Source organism: Mesoplodon densirostris, chromosome 3 (genome assembly GCF_025265405.1).
Source record: "Mesoplodon densirostris isolate mMesDen1 chromosome 3, mMesDen1 primary haplotype, whole genome shotgun sequence".
Taxonomy (NCBI): Eukaryota; Metazoa; Chordata; class Mammalia; order Artiodactyla; family Ziphiidae; genus Mesoplodon; species Mesoplodon densirostris.
The window spans coordinates 142,561,091-142,582,223 of NC_082663.1; the positions used below are offsets into that span (position 1 = coordinate 142,561,091).

General features: G+C 42.8%; 1 pseudogene; it reads right to left on the minus strand.

The window, feature by feature from the left end:
* The window catches only part of LOC132486919 (putative gustatory receptor clone PTE01), a 21,073-nt pseudogene extending 6,303 nt beyond the window's left edge, over nt 1-14,770 (minus strand).
* Between the last annotated feature and the right edge of the window lie 6,363 nt (nt 14,771-21,133).

Genomic DNA, 21,133 nt, shown 5'->3' on the forward strand with positions numbered 1-21,133 from the left:
TTGTTAATTTGATAGAATGACTATTAGAACTAAGAAAAATGCTTTACTCATTATTATCAGTTTATTTTAAAAGATACAAGTCAGGAACAGCCAAATGGAAAGGGTGCACAGGGCAAAGTAGGGGAACAGGGGTAGGAAGGTTCCATGCCCTCTCCTGGCATGACAGCCTCCCAGGACAGTGATGTGTTCACCAACTCAGATATCTCTGAATCCTGAGGTTTAGGGGTTTTGATGGAGTTTTCAACATTGGGGGCTTGAGCATGGGCTGGGCTGAAAGCTCTAAGCCTCTAATCATAGCTTGTTCTTCCTGGTAACCATCCCCCATCATGAAATCATCTATGGGTCTGGAAACAGTTGCCTCATTAGAACATAAGATGCTACTATCACCCTTATCACATGGGAAATTTCAAGGGCTTTAGGAGGTCTTTGCTAAGAACCATGGACAAAGACCAAATATCTTTCTTATACCACAGAAAGGGTCACAGTCCATGGTCCCATACTGAGACCCAATCATGGGACTAAAAACCATTTCCTTTCCACCCTCAACGTACCACCACATCAAGAAGACACCTAATAACTGTATAAAATACTGACAGAACTGTATGTTTCAGGACTTATTTACAAGTCTCTATAGTACTCCTAAAGTGACATGGGAGACAAAAGCAAGGACACCTGAAGATATTTTAGCCTCTGACAGCCACAGCAAATAATAAACAAGTCCAAACCCTAGTCAGATAAACCTAAAATCTCATACTACAGGCCTAAAAACCTCAGTTCCTTTTCACAGTATGTCAGGTCTGGTATTCAACAAAAAATTAAAAGGCACAATAAAAGACTTAAAAAACACATCTCCTAAAAAAATAACAAAAAAAGGGGGAAAAAAAGAGAAAAAAAAACCCCCAACACATCTCTGGGATTAGGACAAGCAAAAGAACCTGATTCAGATGTAGCAGATATGCTGGAATTATCAGACCAGTAATTTAAAGCAACCATGATTCATATGCTCAGTGCTCTAATGGAAATAATGGATGACCTGCAAGGACAGATAGGTAACATGTGCAGAGCTGGAAACTCTAAAAAAGAACCAAAGGGAAATCAAAGAAATTTGAAAAAACCCAAAAGAACAGAACAAAAATAAAGAATTCCTTTTTGGGGGGACCTTATCATTACAGTGAAAATGTGTGAGAAAAAAGAATCGGCAACCTTGAGGAGCTGTCACTAGAACCTTCCGAACTGAAATGCAAAGATAAGAAAAGGGTAAAAAGACAGAACAGAAATCCAAGAGCTTTGGGACAATTAAAAAAGGTGTAACATATACAACATGGGAATACATGAAGGAGAAGAAATAAACAGGATATGTAAAATAATAATGATTGAGATTTTCCCCAAAATTAATAATGGATACCAAAATACAGATCTAGGCAGCTCAGAGGTCACCAAACAGGATAAAAACCCTAAAAATGCACACTTAGAAATATATACTCAAACTCAAGAAAAATCAAAAACAAAAGAAATCTTGAAAGAAGTCAGGGAAAAAAAACCTTAGCTGCAGAGAAACAAGGATAAGAAGTAAATTGGACTTTTCTTTTCAGAAACCATGCAAGCAGGAATAGAGTTTTGTGGAACAGTGTTGAAAGAGAAACCACCCAACTAGAATTTTGTGTCAAGCAAAATTATCTTTCAAGTGAGGGAGAAATAAAGACTTCCAAAAAATTGAGGGAATTTGTCACCAATACCCCTGCTTTGCAAGAAATGTTAAAAGAAATTCATCAGGAAGAAGGTAAATGATAAACGTTAAGTGTTAGAGAAGGAACAAATGAAAGTAATAATTAAATCATTAGTTTTTGTTATTCTTAATTAATCTGACATAACATTTTGTTGAAAATAATAGCAGCAGCAACATATTCAGTAATTATAGCTTTTGGATGAGTGAAATGAGTGACAGAAATGTTACAAGGGGCAAGGGAGAGAATGTGCACATCCAGTGAAATGCTATGGTATTACTTCAGAGAGGAGTTGGGTTAGTTGTAAATGTATACTACAAACTCAGGGCAATGACTAAAAATGTAAAAAAAAAAGTTATAATGATATGCTAAGAGAAGAGAAAAAATGGAATCAAGTAAAATGTCCCCTAAAAGGTAGAGAAGACAGAAGAAAAGTGAAAGACAAAAAAGAAACAAAAGAACAAGGGCAACAAATTAAAAATGGTAAAAATATGGCAGATATTAATCCAGCTACATCAATAATCACTTTAAACATCAGTGGTCTAAATACAATAAGTGAAACAAACAAAAAAAAAACCCTGTCACAGTAGATTAAAAAACAAAACAAAACTGGGCTTCCCTGGTGGCGCAGTGGTTAAGAATCCACCTGCCAATGCAGGGGACATGGGTTCGAGCCCTGGTCAAGGAAGATCCCACATGCCGTGGAGCAACTAAGCCCATGTGCCACAACTACTGAGCCTGAGCTCTAGAGCCCAAGAGCCACAACTACTGAAGTCCGTGTGCCCTAGAGCCCGTGCTCCGCAACAAGAGAAGCCACCGCAATGAGAAGCTCATGCACCGCAACCAAGGGTAGCCCCCGCTCGCCGCAACTAGAGAAAGCCCACGCGTAGCAACGAAGACCTAACGCAGCCAAAAATTAATTAATAATTAAAATAAAGAATACCAAGGGGGTCAGCATGGATGAGTGGCTGGAAGGCTGGTACCAGGAAGTCATGAGGACTCACATCAACCAGAGCTTGGAAATCCAAAAAAGGGCTGCAGACCCTACTAATTGCTTGCTGAATTCATCAGGAGCCTTGCACACCAGCTGCTTGGGATACTGTGCCTGCAGACACTTCCAACTGGCCCATGGGCACACCTAGTGCTCCATATACGTCAACCCACACCCTATGTCTGGCTCCCCACATGACCCCCAGATGAGGAGCACAAGAATCCACAGTAAGCACACACATGTAGCTCATAAGCACACACATGTAGCTCATAAACACACACATGCAGCCGGCTTGACTTGGTGGGATTGGGAAGACATACAAACGTGAGCATTTCAGGGGAAGCAAACACAGCACCCAGCCTGGATGTGAGGGATCAAGGAAAGGCATAGAATCTTAAAAATTCTGTCCAAAAGAGGGAACAAGAGGCATGAAGTGGGCATCCACAGAAAAAGCCTGAGAGAAGCTCAGAATATCCAGCTGGGTTGAATGGTAAAGGTGTTTCTCTCCCAAAGCCAGTCAGTAAAAACTGGAGGAGGTGACTGTTTCTTCAAATGCATAGACAGCAACACAACAGTTCATGAAAAACGAAGGAAAAAAAATGAAGATTGTAAGGCATTCTGTTAGCTCAACAAGAAAAGCCACGAGTATCTACTGATTCCAGAAAATAATGATGCTGGTTATTATTTCCATGACAAGAAACTGTTTTGTAAACAATCATACCTGAGCACTTCTGCTCTGCAAGCCTAAGCCCTGGAATTATTGATACATTCGAAAGCACCCAAAAGTAAGCAATAGACTTCAGAAACACCAGCTAAGGGCAGGAAAAAAGGGAAACAAATTTTAACACAGGCCATGTACTAATGTTACATTTTACTTTTCTGAAATTCACCTCTTTCTTTAGTTTACAGTTACTGTAAAACGGTGACTAAAAAGTGAATAAAACTTTTTAGGGTGACAAACCCATGGAGGAGCAGGAACATTTCTCAAGGGGTAGCTACACCCAAGGGCTTCCCATAGGATACAGGATGTCTGTGCCCAGGAAAGACTCTGGGGGGAGACACCCAAGGGTTTCACACAGCCTAGATACAGGTGGTTATTCTCTGCTTTCCTCTCATGGTAAAGTATCCACAAACCAAAAACTACACCTTTAAACATGAGCCATTCACTGGCTGTGGGAAAATGACAAAATTCTGCATCCCCCTCTGCCAAAGAGTGGCTGTGGGACCCTGTGTAAGGATTTAACTTCTTGGATCCTTCAATGTTTGCTTCTAAAAAGTGAGCTTAATATTTATTACGTGTTAGGATTAAATGAGATCTGTGTAAGGTGTTTGCACAGTCCCTGATATATGGTGAGCATTAAATAGTTTTTATTTCCATTAATAATACTATTGAGTTTATTATTAAATAAATGAACGCATAAATTTTCCTCCCTGGAAAAAAAAATACCACGTCTGTTTGACATGCACCACGGAGGACAAATAGTTGATAATGATGCTGTGAATTAGAGACGCAGTTGGCTTTGAGAAGGCGGGAGGGACCTGGAATTTATGGATTTAATGCCAGCCCTAGGAAGAGCTAGGCTGGGGCGACAGGTTCGTGGATTTGAGATTCCGTTTCTCCAAACATTTGGAAAACTCAGGAGAAAACGGGTCCTCTTGGGGAGAAAGGTGGCATTGGGGTCCCCACAGACTAAAGCTCCACCCACACTTAAAGACCAGACACAGAGTCTGAAGACTCTACCCGAGGTCAATGCGCAATCTGAGGAGAGACGGGTTGCGGGCGCAGAGCTGCACAGAGAGGCTCCGGGGCCAAAGTCACCACGCACAGTGATGGGACAGGACGCCCGAAGTCTCGGCTGCTGGCCCAGCCCCCGCGCTGAGAGCTGGAGGGGGCTTAGGTCTGAGCTGAGCCCCGGGCGGACTTCGGTCTGCAGACTCCGGAGTTGACCGCAGCAGGGTCCGGGTCCCACAGTGGCAGGTTCCGACTCAACCCCTCCTCCCTGTCCTGGGACACCTGGCCCCTCAACTCACCATTTCCTGGCTTCTGGGGTCCCCCTGGGGTCCTCCCTTCTACTCCTGCCGCCTCTGCAGTTCACAGCATCATATACGCTGCAGAGAGACACCTGGGACACGGGAGAGCCGATGAAACGCAACGCTGAGCACCTACAGGGACCTCTAAGTGGTCGGCTAAGTGTTGTCCCACCCACCTTCCCGTGCTGCACCCCGATTGGACAATTCATGAGACCCCACCCCCTTTCCCTGAGTGAGAACAGGGCAGAAGGTCACGTGGTTGAACATAATGAGTTTCAGCCAGTGGGCTGGAACTTGCCCCCTCCAGGGAAGTTTGCTTTTAAACAAGACTTTTTCATAGGTGTTCCTAACCAATGTTATACATAATCACACAGTGAAAGCCACAGGGCTTATGAGAAAAATGGGATTGGGTGGGGTTCAACACTCAAAACTTGTCACTGACATTTTAAAAAAAAAGGAATCTAATAAAACAGCATCTTACATATATTGAACGGTTAAGAAATACAAAAGCACTACAAGAAACAGAGCACTTTACCTTGAAAGAGGCCTGTCCTTTGCTTGTAGAAGTGATCATCAGAAGGATTGACACTTGTGAGTTATAATGAAGAGGTGGAAGGAGTTACCTAAAATCAGACAGGAAGTCAGAACCCAGGAGGATATGGGGATCCCTCATAACACCTGAGAGGCACTGAATGAGCTGGCAGTGTCTTGAGCTGTGCGCATGTGTTCTGTGTATTTCTGAGCAGCTAGGTTCACCTGGGTGCAGTTTTCTGCAGTTAACTCCTGTGTCTCTTGTGTGCCTTGCAGATGAAATTGCACATAAGCAAACATGAAATTAACATTATGTTCAAATTGTTTCCAAATTTATCAATACCCAGAAAAATATCATGTTTTCAAACAAGCATTATAGAAGAACTGACTGCATGTAGATGTAGATATAATTTTTTTCTGAACCATTTGAAAGTTGAAAATATCATGACACTTCACTATTAAATATTTCAGCATGAATCACCCAGAATCAGGACACTGTCCTGTGTAACCATAATACCAATACCATGTTTCAAAAGTTAAGACTATTTTGGTATCATCTAATATTCAGTCCATATCAAACCAAGCAGAACCTGTGGGGACTTTACAGGGGACAGACCCCTGTATCCCCCACCTGATGTTTATATTGTAGCAAATCTTTAGCCTCCTAGGCCTTCCCGGAGTTCCAAAGAGCAAATTTAATAAGAGAAGGGGGAGAATGCTGAAACAAAGGAAAAGTGTCAAGCAAGACAAAATAATAATAGTTTAGCCAGAAAAAGTCAAGGACCTGAGTTCCTCCTCAAGGGTATATATAATAATCTGAGCTGTATCTTTGAGTTGTTTTTCTGATAATAAAACTCCCAACAGGTGGAAGAAGTTAACTGTATGCTGACCACAAACACATGGACCCCAGAGTGGCTGGAACCAGAAAGTTGATGCTGTTAACTCCTGAAATACCACCCTGTTACCTCACCATCCACCAATCAGAGAATTGTGCAGCGTGACCCTCTTCCTCACTTTGTCTATAAAACACTTCCCTTAAAGTGTTTTATAGACAAAGTGGGGAAGTCCAATTTTTTGATAAGTCCAACAAAGTTAGCCTGGGTACCCAACTAACACAACCGGCTATATAGTACGGTACTGTAATAGATTTATAATACTTTTCACACAAATAATACATAAAAAACATCTTTTTGCCTCCACTCTCTCAATTATTTTCCCTTTTTTTCCCATTGTTATCCCTTGGTGCTTCTTCACTGTACCAGCTACATCACCGCTGCTTTTACGCTTGCTTCCAGACATCCTGGGCTTGAAATAAAGATGCTGTGCTGCTGTACTCTATATGGTACTGTACAGTAAAGTACACAAAAGCACAACCACTTGTAGAGGATGCACGCACGTGACAATGTATGCCAGACACTTGAACTAACTTACATGATTGGACATGCGAACCCATGTTCGCATCTTTGAAAGTTCGCAACCTCAAGGTTCGTGTGTAGGGGATTTACCGTATTCCAACTGTCTTCAAATATTTCCTTTTTGTAGGTGGCTTTTTTCAAACTAGGATTCAATCCACCTTCCTATATCAATTAGGTTATTGACTTTTTAATGTCTTTTGATTTAGTCCTACTCAGAACCTCATAATCAAACCACTGTTTTTTATTATGACATTTACTCTTAATGATGCCAGAACAGAATCTGGCTTTGTCTGCTTGCTTTAAATATACTCTTGAATAAAACTATACTTGAAAGGAATTATTCATAAAGTCAGTCTTATTAAATGAGAAAATTGGGTAAATTGGAAAAAAATGTTAGTGGGCAAATTGCTCCTCAGGCAAGTTCTCAAATGAGGCATTGAAGGATAAACGTGCCCAGGAGTGTCCTCAAAGGTGCCCTGGTAGGAGGAAGAAACGGGCTCAAGCCAAGACTAGTTGTTCTTCCTGACTACCTATTTCTCACATGTTCCCATGCCAATCCAACCCAGCATGAGGGTTTTGAAAGATTTCAGGGTTGAGCAAGAAAAAAGATATGACCGCACACAAGGTGGCAGTAGCCCACACAAGCTTTACGAGGCAACACTTGGACGAGTATGCATGCGGGGGAGGTACCTGGGAGCACGACATCTTGAAGAGGTTATGGCACGGAAATCACTACTCAGAAGGGTAGAAGGGCAAGGGAACTCTCACTAGAGAGAGGGGAGGTGGTCAGTGAGGAAACGTACATGTCTAGTTGATGTGACTCAGCAGCCTCGTGGGGATCTCTGGCTTAGACTGCTCTAAAGGACATCAGGGATTAAGGCATTTTACAGCCACAGGATTTATCTTTTTTATGGTATCACATGTTGTGTGCAGTTTCACAGGGTATGCAAAGCAGGCAGGTTCTAAACGAAATGGCAACTTTATCAAACAGTAAGCCTCTATATTAACAAGGGATTGATTCTAGAGCCTCTGTATTCTTATTCAATATTTTGTTTTTTCCTCTGATAATGAACTCTGGAGATTATTTTGGTGTATTACTATTTTCCGTATTCTCTCTCATGTTCCCCCACCTAAAATGTCTTAGTTCTCCTTGAAAAATTCCCTTCCTTGTGAATTTGAGAATCGACATCTTTACTTTCTAAAAATTACATTATGGTTTTAACTATATTATATTAAATCAAATACTTTGGGTGAAAATCAGCTATTTCCAATACTGTAACCATTGATAAAGATGGTACGTCTCTACTTAATCAGGGATTTTATTTCCTGTCATATTACTTCATCATAATGTGTTTCCTTTTCTCTATTTCTCTATTTCTCTATTTCTCTATTTCTCTCTATTTGTTAATTAATTAATTAATTAATTTTTTGCAGTACGCGGGCCTCTCACTGTTGTGGCCTCTCCCATTGTGGAGCACAGGCTCTGGACGCGCAGGCTCAGCAGCCATGGCTCACGGGCCTAGCCGTTCCGCGGCATGTGGGATCCTCCCAGTCTGGGGCACGAATCCGTGTCCCCTGCATCGGCAGGTGGACTCTCAAACACTGCGCCACCAGGGAAACCCAAGGGAGGTTATTTTTAAACTACAAGACACGACCCCAAGGACCACAGGGCCAGGTGGCCGAGAGGGTGTGCAGGCCAGGGTTGGGCTGGTGAGGAGGGGGATTGGTGAGGAGGAGGTGTTGAGTAGGTGGGTGCAGGCTGGGGAAGGTCCAGAGGTGCAGAGGCTCCCTTCCGACTGCCAGGTCTCTCCCATAGGTTCCAGCATGGGGAGGAGGCCAACGTTCCCAGGTGGCAGTTTTCCCATCTGCTCTCCCGAGACTGCTCCCCCTTGGGTCACAGCTACAGCGCAAGATGGCAGGTCCCAAGGAGACGCCTGCTGCTTCTCGATCCCTTAAAAACAAGTCTAAGAGAAGCAAAGATGCATCAGAGGTCACTGTGTTCACCCTGTGACCACCCATCACTTCAGAGTTTCTGGTACATGGAAAGTCCAAAGTGCCAGTGAAACCCCCAAGGACCCTGGAGCTCTGCAGTGAGTGTGTCACCCTCCCAGTCACCATGTGGCACCTACCATGGTCCTGGTGAGAGTCCAGGAACCTGTTGCCTCAGGTGTGCTGAGACACAGCTAGGACCGGCCCAGGCCCCCAGCACTCGAGTCCCATGCCCAGAGGCTCAGCTGTGGCCGGTCAGTACAAGTCCCACCCCAGGTCACACTCCAAAGAGACGAGTCACAAAAGAAGAGTCCCTCTGCCGCCACATCTCCTGTCTCCGGCCATCTATCTCTCTCCATCTGTCTCTGACTCTGTCTCTCTCCATCTGTCTGTCTTTCCATCCATCTCTCCATCTGTCTTGAGCTCCACCAGCTTCTGGACTGAGCCCAGGTCTCTCACTCCGGCCGTCAAGGCTGAGTAACCTGGTACCGTGGTGCCACATCAAATTTCACCATCTGTTCCCATCCGTGGAGCCAGCCGCACCATTATCACTGCAGGTAAGGACCAACCCCGTGCCGTAAATCACACTTGATGCCGTGTCTGAGGTCTCTTTGGACTGCGTGCGTGGTGGGTCCCAGCGCGCCCCCACCGGCTGATGCCCCTCCTGACCAGACACACAAGCCTTTCCCCTGGGGCTGGAGAAGGACCAGGAGTCGGCTCTGTCCATAGCCTTCAGGTCAGCCTTGTACTTCCATAAGGCAAGAAAAAGCAGACTGATCAGGAAGAAAGAAATAAAACTCCCTGTTTGCATAGGGCATGGTTGACTGCTGGAAATTTCAGGGTATCGAAAAAAACACGTGTAGAAGGACAGAGCGGGCTCAGCAAACCCATACATGGGTCAACAGGAGCCTTCCTGCTCACCAGGTTCGATCCCGTGGAAACCAAAGACACAACACCGGCTACAGTCATGCTATGGAAGATAAGATACTGATATATACATATAACTGAATCACTTTGATGTACGCATGAAGCATTGTAAATCAACTATACATCAATTTTAAAGAAAGAGCAAACAAAATAAAATCTAAAATGCAGCAAAACCCAATTCTCTGTGATGATTTACAGGCGAGTCAGGGCATACTATACACCAGATTCATGACAGACAGCCACTGTCTCTGGCCTCTGGTGGGATCCAGGGCAGGAAACTGGGGAGGGGCGGGCTGGAGACTTGAGCTGTCTTTGGAAAAGCTGGGGGGTGGGTATGTGGATATCTGTTGTGTGGGTCTTCATAGTTTTGCATCTCTTAAATTTTGCATAGTGAAATGTAGAACACCAGACGAAACTGGGAGTCGATCAGTGGAACAGCAGCTGAGTAGCTGGCTGGTCATTCTTTTTCCACCGGATGAGGTCAGCTGCTGCCTGCTCATTACTGCCCAGGCATAGGGTCTCTGGGGAATCACAGTTTGAAACTAAACATGAGCGTGAAACCACCTCTATCCACTTTGCAGAAATGTTCAGCAGAAATTTAGGTCCAGCCACCAAAGCTCTATTATTTGGGGGAAGAGTTTGCAGAGACCTACCGACTGTGCAGGAGCTCTTACATAAGCACGGTCTGAAAGCAAACAGCCCACAGACTCCAGTCTTTCAGGGGTGCTTAGCAAATTAAGGAGTGAAAGAAGCCAGGTTTTTGGAAGGTTTTATGAACTGTGTTTCTTGGAGTAGTCCCATGAAGCATATATTTGTTGCAATGTGGCAATGTCTAAAAATTGAAATCAGTGAAACTGTCCATGAGGAAACAATAGTTAACCCCAGGTCCATCCTTCTTAGGAAATAGCACAGGCATCAACAAGAGGGCGAGAATTACATGCATGACATGGAAGGATGGCCAGGATGTGTTATGGACTAACAAAAGCAAGTTCTGGAAGAGGTTAAAGATAAATTCCCCAAAGTGGAATTGCTGCGTTTAAAGGTGTGTGCATTCACACTTGTTAGGGTGGCTACAATTAAAAAAACAAAAACAAAAACTCGAAAATAACAAGTGTTGGCAAGGGTGTGGAGAAAATGCAACCCTAGTACACTGTTGGTGGGAATGTAAAATGATGCAGCTGTTGTTCGGTGGTTCCTCAAAAAGCTAAGTGTAGAATTACTGTATAAGCCAGCAATTCCACTCCTATGTGTGTAACCAAAAGAACTGATAGCAGGGACTTGAACAGATGCTCATCCAACTATGTTCATCGCAGCACCATTCACAATAGTCAAAAGGTGGAAACGGGCTTCCCTGGTGGCGCAGTGGTTGAGAGTCCACCTGCTGATGCAGGGGACACGGGTTCGTGCCCCGGACCGGGAGGATCCCACATGCCACGGAGCGGCTGGGCCCGTGAGCCATGGCCGCTGAGCCTGCGCATCCAGAGCCTGTGCTCCACAACGGGAGAGGCCACAACAGTGAGAGGCCCGTGTACCACAAAAAAAAAAAAAAAAGGTGGAAACAACCCTCATATCCATCCTCAGAAGTACATGGTCCATCCATCCATACAATGGAATACTATTCAGCCTTAAAAAAGAAGGACACTCTGACATCTGCTACACCATGAATGAAGCGTGAAGATATGTTAAGTGAAAGAAACTTGTTGCAAAAGGAAAACTATGGTATGATTGCATTTATATGAGGTCCCTAGCATAATCAGAGTCATAGAGACAGAAAATAGATCAGAGGTTTCCAGGGGATGGGGGAGGAGGATAAGCAAACAACTGACAGGTGAGAGCCACAGCTGGAGAAGGCTTTATACCTCCCACTGGATGAGGGGACTCTCAGAATGGAAGAAACAATTTTACAATTTTATAATGGAGTAAAAGGTCCCTGAGGTTGGGAATAATCCAGAGATAGCGCCAACAAAATACATGACTACGTTATTTGGTGAAGGTGTCAGAACAGGCAAGGTTGAGGAGTTGGGAATGATCACAATAACAGAAAGGATAAATTTCCACATTCTTGAGGCAGGTCAGTTGTAACACCATCAAATTGTGCGGCTGGGATTGCAAAAGGCTAACAAGAAAAGACACCAAAACTAAGAAGCAACAGAGGCATGAATTCACGATGACTGGGTAGTGCAGTGGATGACACATGGCCACAAACTGATCATATGCCATCATATTCAGGAGTATAGCCTCCAGGTCTCCAAAAAGGCTAGAAAATAGACATCTGAGTAAAGCAGCTCACATAGGAGATGACTCTGCTGTGAGTTTGTATGTCCACAATCATCTTGGAGATGGTAGAGCCAAGGGCAATGTCAGCCAAGGACAGGTGGGAGAGGAAGAAGTACATGGGGGTGTGGAGGTGGGGGTCTGAGCTGATGTCCATGATAATGAGCAGATTCCTGAGCACAGTGACCAGGTACATGGACAGGAACTGCCCAGAGGGAAGGGCTGCAGTTCTGGATCTTCTGAGAGGCCCATGAGGAAGAATTCTGAGACTTCTCAGATTGTGTGGTTCTACGTAGCCTGGACATCTTAAATGTTGTCTGACTTTATGTCTCCTTTTGAGATTGTGTGGACTGATTACACGAATGGAGAAGGAAGTGGACAGCTGGTGGGTTATCCAGGAGCAGGGCCTTTGCCCTAAACTATCGTGTGCCAACGCTTTCCGTGCTCTCTGCCTGTGATCACAGCCATGTGTCCTCCTTAGTTGTTGCAGCAGGTGCCATCCACTGCTCTCCACCGTGGTCTACCAGCCACCCCCAAAAGGAGCACAGAGTGAGCAGGTGATCTCTTCCTGGCTTGTCCAGGGGAATGAAATGGCTAGTTGGGTTGACAAGGGGAGAATAGTGGCCAGCTGCCCTGTGTGGAGAGTCAGACTGCCCGATTTAAACTTGGCTTCACACCTTTCTACTTCGTGACCTGTACAAATTACATTAAAATTCTGTGCTCCTTCTCTCTTCTATAAAATAATAGTAAAGCAGAAAAACAAATATCATATAATATTGCTTATATGTGGAATCTAGAAAACTGGTACAGATGAACTTATTTGCAAAGCAGAAATAGAGTCACAGATGTAGAGAACAAACTTATGGTTACCAAGGGGGAAAGGAGGGTGGGACGAATTTGGAGATTGGGATTGACATATATACACTATTATGTATAAAATAGATAATTAATGAGAATCTACTGTATAGCACAGGGAATCCTACTCAGTGCTCTGTGGTGACCTAAATGGGAAGGAAATCTAAAAAAGAGTGGATATAGGTATATGCATAACTGATTTACTTTGCTGCACAGCAGAAACTAACACAACATTGTAAAGCAACTATACTCCAACAAAAATTAATAATAATAAGGGGTGCACCTAGATTTTGAGGGTGATTGTGCGGATGAAATGAAAGAAGCTGCATAGCTCACAGCCTGGCACTTAGGACACTCTCTATAAAGATTCAGTCTTCCTTGTCCTCATTCTAATCATCACTTTCACAATTTTTGGAGCACTTAGGGGACACTTTAGAGGCACCCATTTCCTGCTCTAGTAGGCAAGATGCCTATGGGTGCTCAAACACGTGGTGGAGAAAAGCAGAACTCTGAGGGAGACTCCTTGGACCCCTATCAAAACCAAGAACATAAACTCTAAAGTCCTCGGAGCAGATACCTTGCATATTGGTGCCCTAGCATCTCTGTCCCAACTGTCCTGTTTGTCCTGATGATGAGGAAACACTGCTCTGGCAGTCCATCTCATCTACCCCACATACCTCAGAACCCCAATTTAGGAAGATGCAGTGAACCTCCAGGCCCACACAAACCCAAATGGACCTCTCTAAAGGTGCATTGTTTCCCATCCTGAAAACCTGATATCAGACCTGGGAGGAAGAGAAAGGCTACTATGGGGTGACAGGCACAGGCTGGCTTGCTGGCACTCCCATCTTTTTGTCTAGGTAGTTGGCATTTTCCTGGGGTCTAGGCCTTTCATAGTCTTGGAAATTTTATTGTGTTCCCTTTGGGATGATCAGGTCAGAACTAAACTAACTGAAAATACATAAGACAGATGGACAGATCAGAATAAAAATCTCCTAAGTAGTAATAATGATTGTTTCCATTGCTCCCCAAGATGGTATCTGTGTCTCTTCATGGGTCTCTCTAACTACAGTCTGGCCCGCTTACAGCCCAATCTCAACACAGCAGCTGGAGCAAACTTAGAAATCAGAAAAGGACATCACATCATATCACATCACATCATTTTTGCTACAAAGCCTTCCAGTGGCTTCCCATCTCTCTTACATTAAAACCCTAATTCCTCACATGGGTCTATAAAGCCCTGAATGACCAGGGCCCTGACTTTTGACCACACCCATCTCACACTATTTTCCACGTTGCCTTCTGAAACACAGGCCTGTGATTCAAATATATCAAACCAGTTCCTGCTTCAGGGCCTTAGCACACATGCTTTCCTCTCCCAGGAGTGCCAGTTATACTTTTCCACTCCCCTTCTGCTTGGTTGGCCTTTTCTCAACATTTCCGTCTTATCTCCAAATGTCACCTCCTCTGAGAAGCCCCCAGGCTTGCTCCAGCACATAGCCCTATTTTATTTTAATCATATGCATCATTATCTTTACCTGTTTATTTATCCTTTGTCCCCTTGCGTAACCTCACCCACAACAAGAAGGAAATCCCATGAGGGGAGGGTCCTTATCTGACCTGTTTATCACTCGATCAAAAATGGAAGGTGCGGGGCTTCCCTGGTGGCACAGTGGTTGGGAGTCCACCTGCCAAGGCAGGGGACACGGGTTCATGCCCCGGTCCGGGAAGATCCCACATGCCGCGGAGCGGCTGGGCCAGTGAGCCATGGCCGCTGAGCCTGTGCGTCCGGAGCATGTGCTCTGCAATGGGAGAGGCCACAACAGTGAGAGGTCCGCGTACTGCAAAAAAAAAAAACAAATGGAAAGTGCTCAAAAAGGGTTTACATGTTGAATGAACAAGGGGACATCTGCTAGGCTGACTGCAAAGTAGATTAGCAAAGGGCTCTGTGAAGGTCCTGACATCCCCATCATTCAGGTACTCCTGACCTCAGGCTCATTCCAACACTCACAGTAAAGGTACCTCATGCCCATTAGGGCCTGGGCATGGTCAAGATCATTGCCTTGTCACTCAGGTGGCTCTTTGGAAAGCTTGCCCTCCTCTCCACTGCTTTGATATTTGTTCCAAAGCAAGGTCCACAGGTGTCCCAGGGATCTTGAGCAAGACTTGACCAAAGATATTTCTCTTTTTTTTGATTTTTTTTATTAGTTTCTGCTTTATAACAAAGTGAATCAGTCATACATATACATCTGTTCCCACATCCCTTCCCTCATGCATCTCCCTCCCTCCCACCCTCCCCATCCCACCCCTCCAGGCGGTCACAAAGCACCGAGCTGATCTCCCTGTGCTATGCGGTTGCTTCCCACTATCTATCTACCTTACGTTTGGTAGTGTATATATGTCCATGCCTCTCTCTCGCTTTGTCACAGCTTACCCTTCCCACTCCCCATATCCTCAAGTCCATTCTCTAGTAGGTCTGTGTCTTTATTCCCATTTTACCCCTAGGTTCTTCATGACATTTTTTTAAATTCCATATATATGTGTTAGCATACGGTATTTGTCTTTCTCTTTCTGACTTACTTCACTCTGTATGACAGACTCTAGGTCTATCCACCTCATTACAAATAGCTCAGTTTCATTTCTTTTTATGGCTGAGTAATATTCCATTGTATATATGTGCCACATCTTCTTTATCCATTCATCCGATGATGGACACTTAGGTTGTTTCCAGCTCCGGGCTATTGTGAATAGAGCTGCAATGAACATTTTGGTACATGTCTCTTTTTGAATTATGGTTTTCTCAGGGTATATGCCTAGTAGTGGGATTGCTGGGTCATATGGTAGTTCTATTTTTAGTTTTTTAAGGAACCTCCATACTGTTCTCCATAGCGGCTGTACCAATTCACATTCCCACCAGCAGGGCAAGAGTGTTCCCTTTTCTCCACACCCTCTCCAGCATTTATTGTTTCTAGATTTCTTGATGATGGCCATTCTGACTGGTGTGAGATGATATCTCATTGTAGTTTTGTTTTGCATTTCTCTAATGATTAATGATGTTGAGCATTCTTTCATGTGTTTGTTGGCAGTCTGTATATCTTCTTTGGAGAAATGCCTATTTAAGTCTTCTGCCCATTTTTGGATTGGGTTGTTTGTTTTTTTGCTATTGAGCTGCATGAGCTGTTTATAAATTTTGGAGATAAATCCTTTGTCAGTTGCTTCATTTGCAAATATTTTCTCCCATTCTGAGGGTTGTCTTTTGGTCTTGTTTATGGTTTTCTTTGCTGTGCAAAAGCTTTGAAGTTTCATTAGGTCCCATTTGTTTATTTTTGTCTTTATTTCCATTTCTCTAGGAGGTGGGTCCAAAAGGATCTTGCTGTGATTTATGTCATAGAGTGTTCTGCCTATGTTTTCCTCTAAGAGTTTGATAGTTTCTGGCCTTACATTTAGGTCTTTAATCCATTTTGAGCCTATTTTTGTGTATGGTGTTAGGGAATGATCTAATCTCATACTTTTACATGTCCCTGTCCAGTTTTCCCAGCACCACTTATTGAAGAGGCTGTCCTTTCTCCACTGTACATTCCTGCCTCCTTTATCAAAGATAAGTTGACCATATGTGCGTGGGTTTATCTCTGGGCTTTCTATCCTGTTCCATTGATCTATCTTTCTGTTTTTGTGCCAGTACCACACTGTCTTGATTACTGTAGCTTTGCAGTATAGTCTGAAATCAGGGAGCCTGATTCCTCCAGCTCCATTTTTCGTTCTCAAGATTGCTTTGTCTATTCGGGGTCTTTTGTTTTTCCAAACAAATTTTGAAATTTTTTGTTCTATTTCTGTGAAAAATGCCAGTGGTAGTTTGATAGGGATTGCATTGAATCTGTAGATGGCTTTGGGTAGTAGAGTCATTTTGACAATATTGATTCTTCCAATCCAGGAGCATGGTATATCTCTCCATCTATTTGTATCATCTTTAATTCCTTTCATCAGTGTCTTATAATTTTCTGCATACAGGTCTTTTGTCTCCTTAGGTAGGTTTATTCCTAGATATTTTATTCTTTTTGCTGCAATGGTAAATGGGAGTGTTTTCTTGATTTCATTTTCAGATTTTTCATCATTAGTGTACAGGAATGCCAGAGATTTCTGTGCATTAATTTTGTATCCTGCTACTTTATCAAATTCATTGATTAGATCTAGTAGTTTTCTGGTAGCATCTTTAGGATTCTCTATGTATAGTATCATGTCATCTGCAAACAGTGACAGCTTTACTTCTTCTTTTCCAATTTGGATTCCTTTTATCTCCTTTTCTTCTCTGATTGCTGTGGCTAAAACTTCCAAAACTAAGTTGAATAAGAGTGGTGAGAGTGGGCAGCCTTGTCTTGTTCCTGATCTTAGTGGAAATGGTTTCAGTTTTTCACCATTGAGGACAATGTTGGCTGTGGGTTTGTCATATATGGCCTTTATTATGTTGAGGAAAGTTCCCTCTATGCCTACTTTCTGGAGGGTTTTTATCATAAATGGGTGCTGAATTTTGTCGAAAGCTTTCTCTGCATCTGTTGAGATGATCATATGGTTTTTCTCCTTCAATTTGTTAATATGGTGTATCACATTGATTGATTTGCGTATATTGAAGAATCCTTGCATTCCTGGAATAAACCCCACTTGATCATGGTGTAGGATCCTTTTAATGTGCTGTTGGATTCTGTTTGCTAGTATTTTGTTGAGGATTTTTGCATCTATGTTCATCAGTGATATTGGCCTGTAGTTTTCTTTCTTTGTGACACCCTTGCCTGGTTTTGGTATCAAGGTGATGGTGGCCTCGTAGAGTGAGTTTGGGAGTGTTCCTTCCTCTGAAATTGTTTGGAAGAGTTTGAGAAGGATGGGTGTTAGCTCTTCTCTAAATGCTTGATAGAATTCGCCTGTGAAGCCATCTGGTCCTGGGCTTTTGTTTGTTGGAAGATTTTTAATCACAGTTTCAATTTCAGTGCTTGTGATTGGTCTATTCATATTTTCTATTTCTTCCTGATTCAGTCTTGGCAGGTTGTGCATTTCTAAGAAATTGTCCATTTCTTCCAGGTTGTCCATTTTATTGGCATAGAGTTGCTTGTAGTAATCTCTCATGATCTTTTGTATTTCTGCAGTGTCAGTTGTTACTTCTCCTTTTTCATTTCTAATTCTATTGATTTGAGTCTTCTCCCTTTTTTTCTTGATGAGTCTGGCTAATGGTTTGTCAATTTTGTTTATCTTCTCAAAGAACCAGCTTTTAATTTTATTGATTTTTGCTATCGTTTCCTTCATTTCTTTTTCATTTATTTCTGATTTGATCTTTATGATTTCTTTCCTTCTGCTAATTTTGGGGGTTTTTTGTTCTTCTTTCTCTAATTGCTTTAGGTGCAGGGTCAGGTTGTTTACTCGAGATGTTTCCTGTTTCTTAAGGTGGGATTGTATTGCTGTAAACATCCCCCTTAGAACTGCTTTTGCTGTGTCCCATAGGTTTTGGGTCGTCGTGTCTCCATTGTCATTTGTTTCTAGGTATTTTTTAATTTCCTCTTTGATTTCTTCAGTGATCACTTCGTTATTGATTAGTGTATTGTTTAGCCTCCATGTGTTTCTATTTTTTGCAGATCTTTTCCTGTAATTGATGTCTAGTCTCATAGCATTGTGGTCAGAAAAGATACTTGATACAATTTCAATTTTCTTAAATTTACCAAGGCTTGATTTGTGACCCAAGATATGATCTATCCTGGAGAATGTTCCATGAGCACTTGAGAAAAATGTGTTTTCTGTTGTTTTTGGATGGAATGTCCTATAAGTATCAATTAAGTCCATCTTGTTTAATGTATCATTTAAAGCTTGTGTTTCCTTATTTATTTTCATTTTGGATGATCTGTCCATTGGTGAAAGTGGGGTGTTAAAGTCCCCTACTATGAGTGTGTTACTGTCGATTTCCCCTTTTATGGCTGTTAGTATTTGCCTTATGTATTGAGGTGCTCCTATGTTGGGTGCATAAATATTTACAATTGTTATATCTTCTTCTTGGATCAAACCCTTGATCATTAGGTAGTGTCCTTCTTTGTCTCTTCTAATAGTCTTTATTTTAAAGTCTATTTTGTCTGATATAAGAATTGCTACTCCAGCTTTCTTTTGATTTCCATTTGCATGGAACACCTTTTTCCATCCCCTTACTTTCAATCTGTATGTGTCTCTAGGTCTGAAGTGGGTCTCTTGTAGACAGCATATATATGGGTCTTGTTTTTGTATCCAATCAGCCACTCTGTGTCTTTTGGTGGGAGCATTTAGTCCATTTACATTTAAGGTAATTATTGATATGTATGTTCCTATTCCCATTTCCTTAATTGGTTTGGGTTCGTTATTGTAGATATATTCCTTCTGTTGTGTTTCTTGCCTAGAGAAGTTCCTTTAGCATTTGTTGTAAAGCTGGTTTGGTGGTGCTGAACTCTCTCAGCTTTTGCTTGTCTGTAAACGTTTTAATTTCTCCATCAAATCTGAATGAGATCCTTGCTGGGTAGAGTAATCTTGGTTGCAGGTTTCTCTCCTTCATCACTTTAATTATGTCCTGCCACTCCCTTCTGGCTTGTAGAGTTTCTGCTGAGAGATCAGCTGTTAACCTGATGGGGATTCCCTTGCGTGTTATTTGTTGTTTTTCCCTTGCTGCTTTTAATATGATTTCTTTGTGTTTAATTTTTGACAGTTTGATTAATATGTGTCTTGGCGTATTTCTCCTTGGATTTATTCTGTATGGGACTCTCTGTGCCTCCTGGACTTGATTAACTATTTCCTTTCCCATATTAGGGAAGTTTTCAACTATAATCTCTTCAAATATTTTCTCAGTCCCTTTCTTTTTCTCTTCTTCCTCTGGAACCCCTATAATTCGAATGTTGGTGCGTTTAATGTTGTCCCAGAGGTCTCTGAGACTGTCCTCTGTTCTTTTCATTCTTTTTTCTTTATTTTGCTCTGCAGCAGTTAATTCCACTATTTTATCTTCCACCTCACTTATCCGTTCTTCTGCCTCAGTTATTCTGCTATTGATCCCAACTAGAGTATTTTTCATTTCATTTATTGTGCTTTTAATCGATGCTTGATTCATCTTTAGTTCTTCTAGGTCCTTGTTAACTGTTTCTTGCATTTTGTCTATTCTATTTCCAAGATTTTGGATCTTGGAAATAGAATCTTGGATCATCTTTACTATCATTATTCTGAATTCTTTTTCAGGTAGACTGTCTATTACCTCTTCATTTGTTAGGTCTGGTAGGTTTTTATCTTGCTCCTTCACCTGCTGTTTTTCTGTCTTCTCATTTTGCTTATCTTACTGTGTTTGGGGTCTCCTTTTTGCAGGCTGCAGATTCGTAGTTCCTGTTGTTTTTGGTGTCTGTCCCCAGTGGCTAAGGTTGTTTCAGTAGGTTGTGTAGGCTTCCTGGTGGGGGGGGACTAGTGGCTGTGTTCTGGTGGTTGAGGCTCGATCTTGTCTTTCTGGTGGACAGGTCCACGTCTGGTGGTGTGTTTTGGGGTGCCTGTGGCCTTATTATGTTTTTAGGCAGCCTCTCTGCTAATGGGTGGGGTTGTGTTCCTGCCTTGCTAGTTGCTTGGCATAGGGTGACCAGCACTGTAGCTTGCTGGTCGTTGACTGAAGCTGGGTGCTGGCGTTGAGATGGAGATCTCTGGGAGATTTTTGCTGCTTGATATTATGTGGAGCTGGGAGGTCTCTTGTGGACCCGTGTCCTGAAGTTGGCTCTCCCACTTCAGAGGCACAGCACTGACTCCTGGCTGCAGCACCAAGAGCCTTTCATCTACCTGGCTCAGAATAAAAGGGAGAAAAAGTAGAAAGAAAGAATTAGTAGAAGAAGGAAAGAGAGAGGGAAAGAAAGGAAGGAAGGAAGGAAGGAAGAAAGGAGGGAGGGAGGGAGGAAGGATGGAAAGAAAGAAAGGAGGGAGGGAGGGAGGAAGGAAAGAAAAAGACTGAATGGAAGAATGGAGGGAGGGAGGAAGGAAAGAAAGAAACAAAGAAAGAAAGACAGGAGGGAGGGAGGAAGGAAGGAAAGAAAAAGAAAGAGTGAAAGGAAGAAGGGTGGGAGGGAGGGAGGAATGAAAGAAAGACAGGAGGGAGGGAGGAAGGAAAGAAAAAGAAAGTGAAAGGAAGCAGGGAGGGAGGAAGGAAGGAAGGAAAGAAAGAGAGAAAGAAGGGGTGGAGGGAGGGAGGGAGGAAGGGAAGGTAGGAAAAAAAGAAAGAGCAGGTAAAGTAAAATAGAATAAAGTATAAAATATAGTAGCGTTATTAAAATTAAAAGGTAATTATTGAAAAAAAAAACGGAAGATAGAACCCTGGGACATATGGTGGAAGCAAAGCTATACAGAGGAAATCTCACCCAGAAGCATACACATAC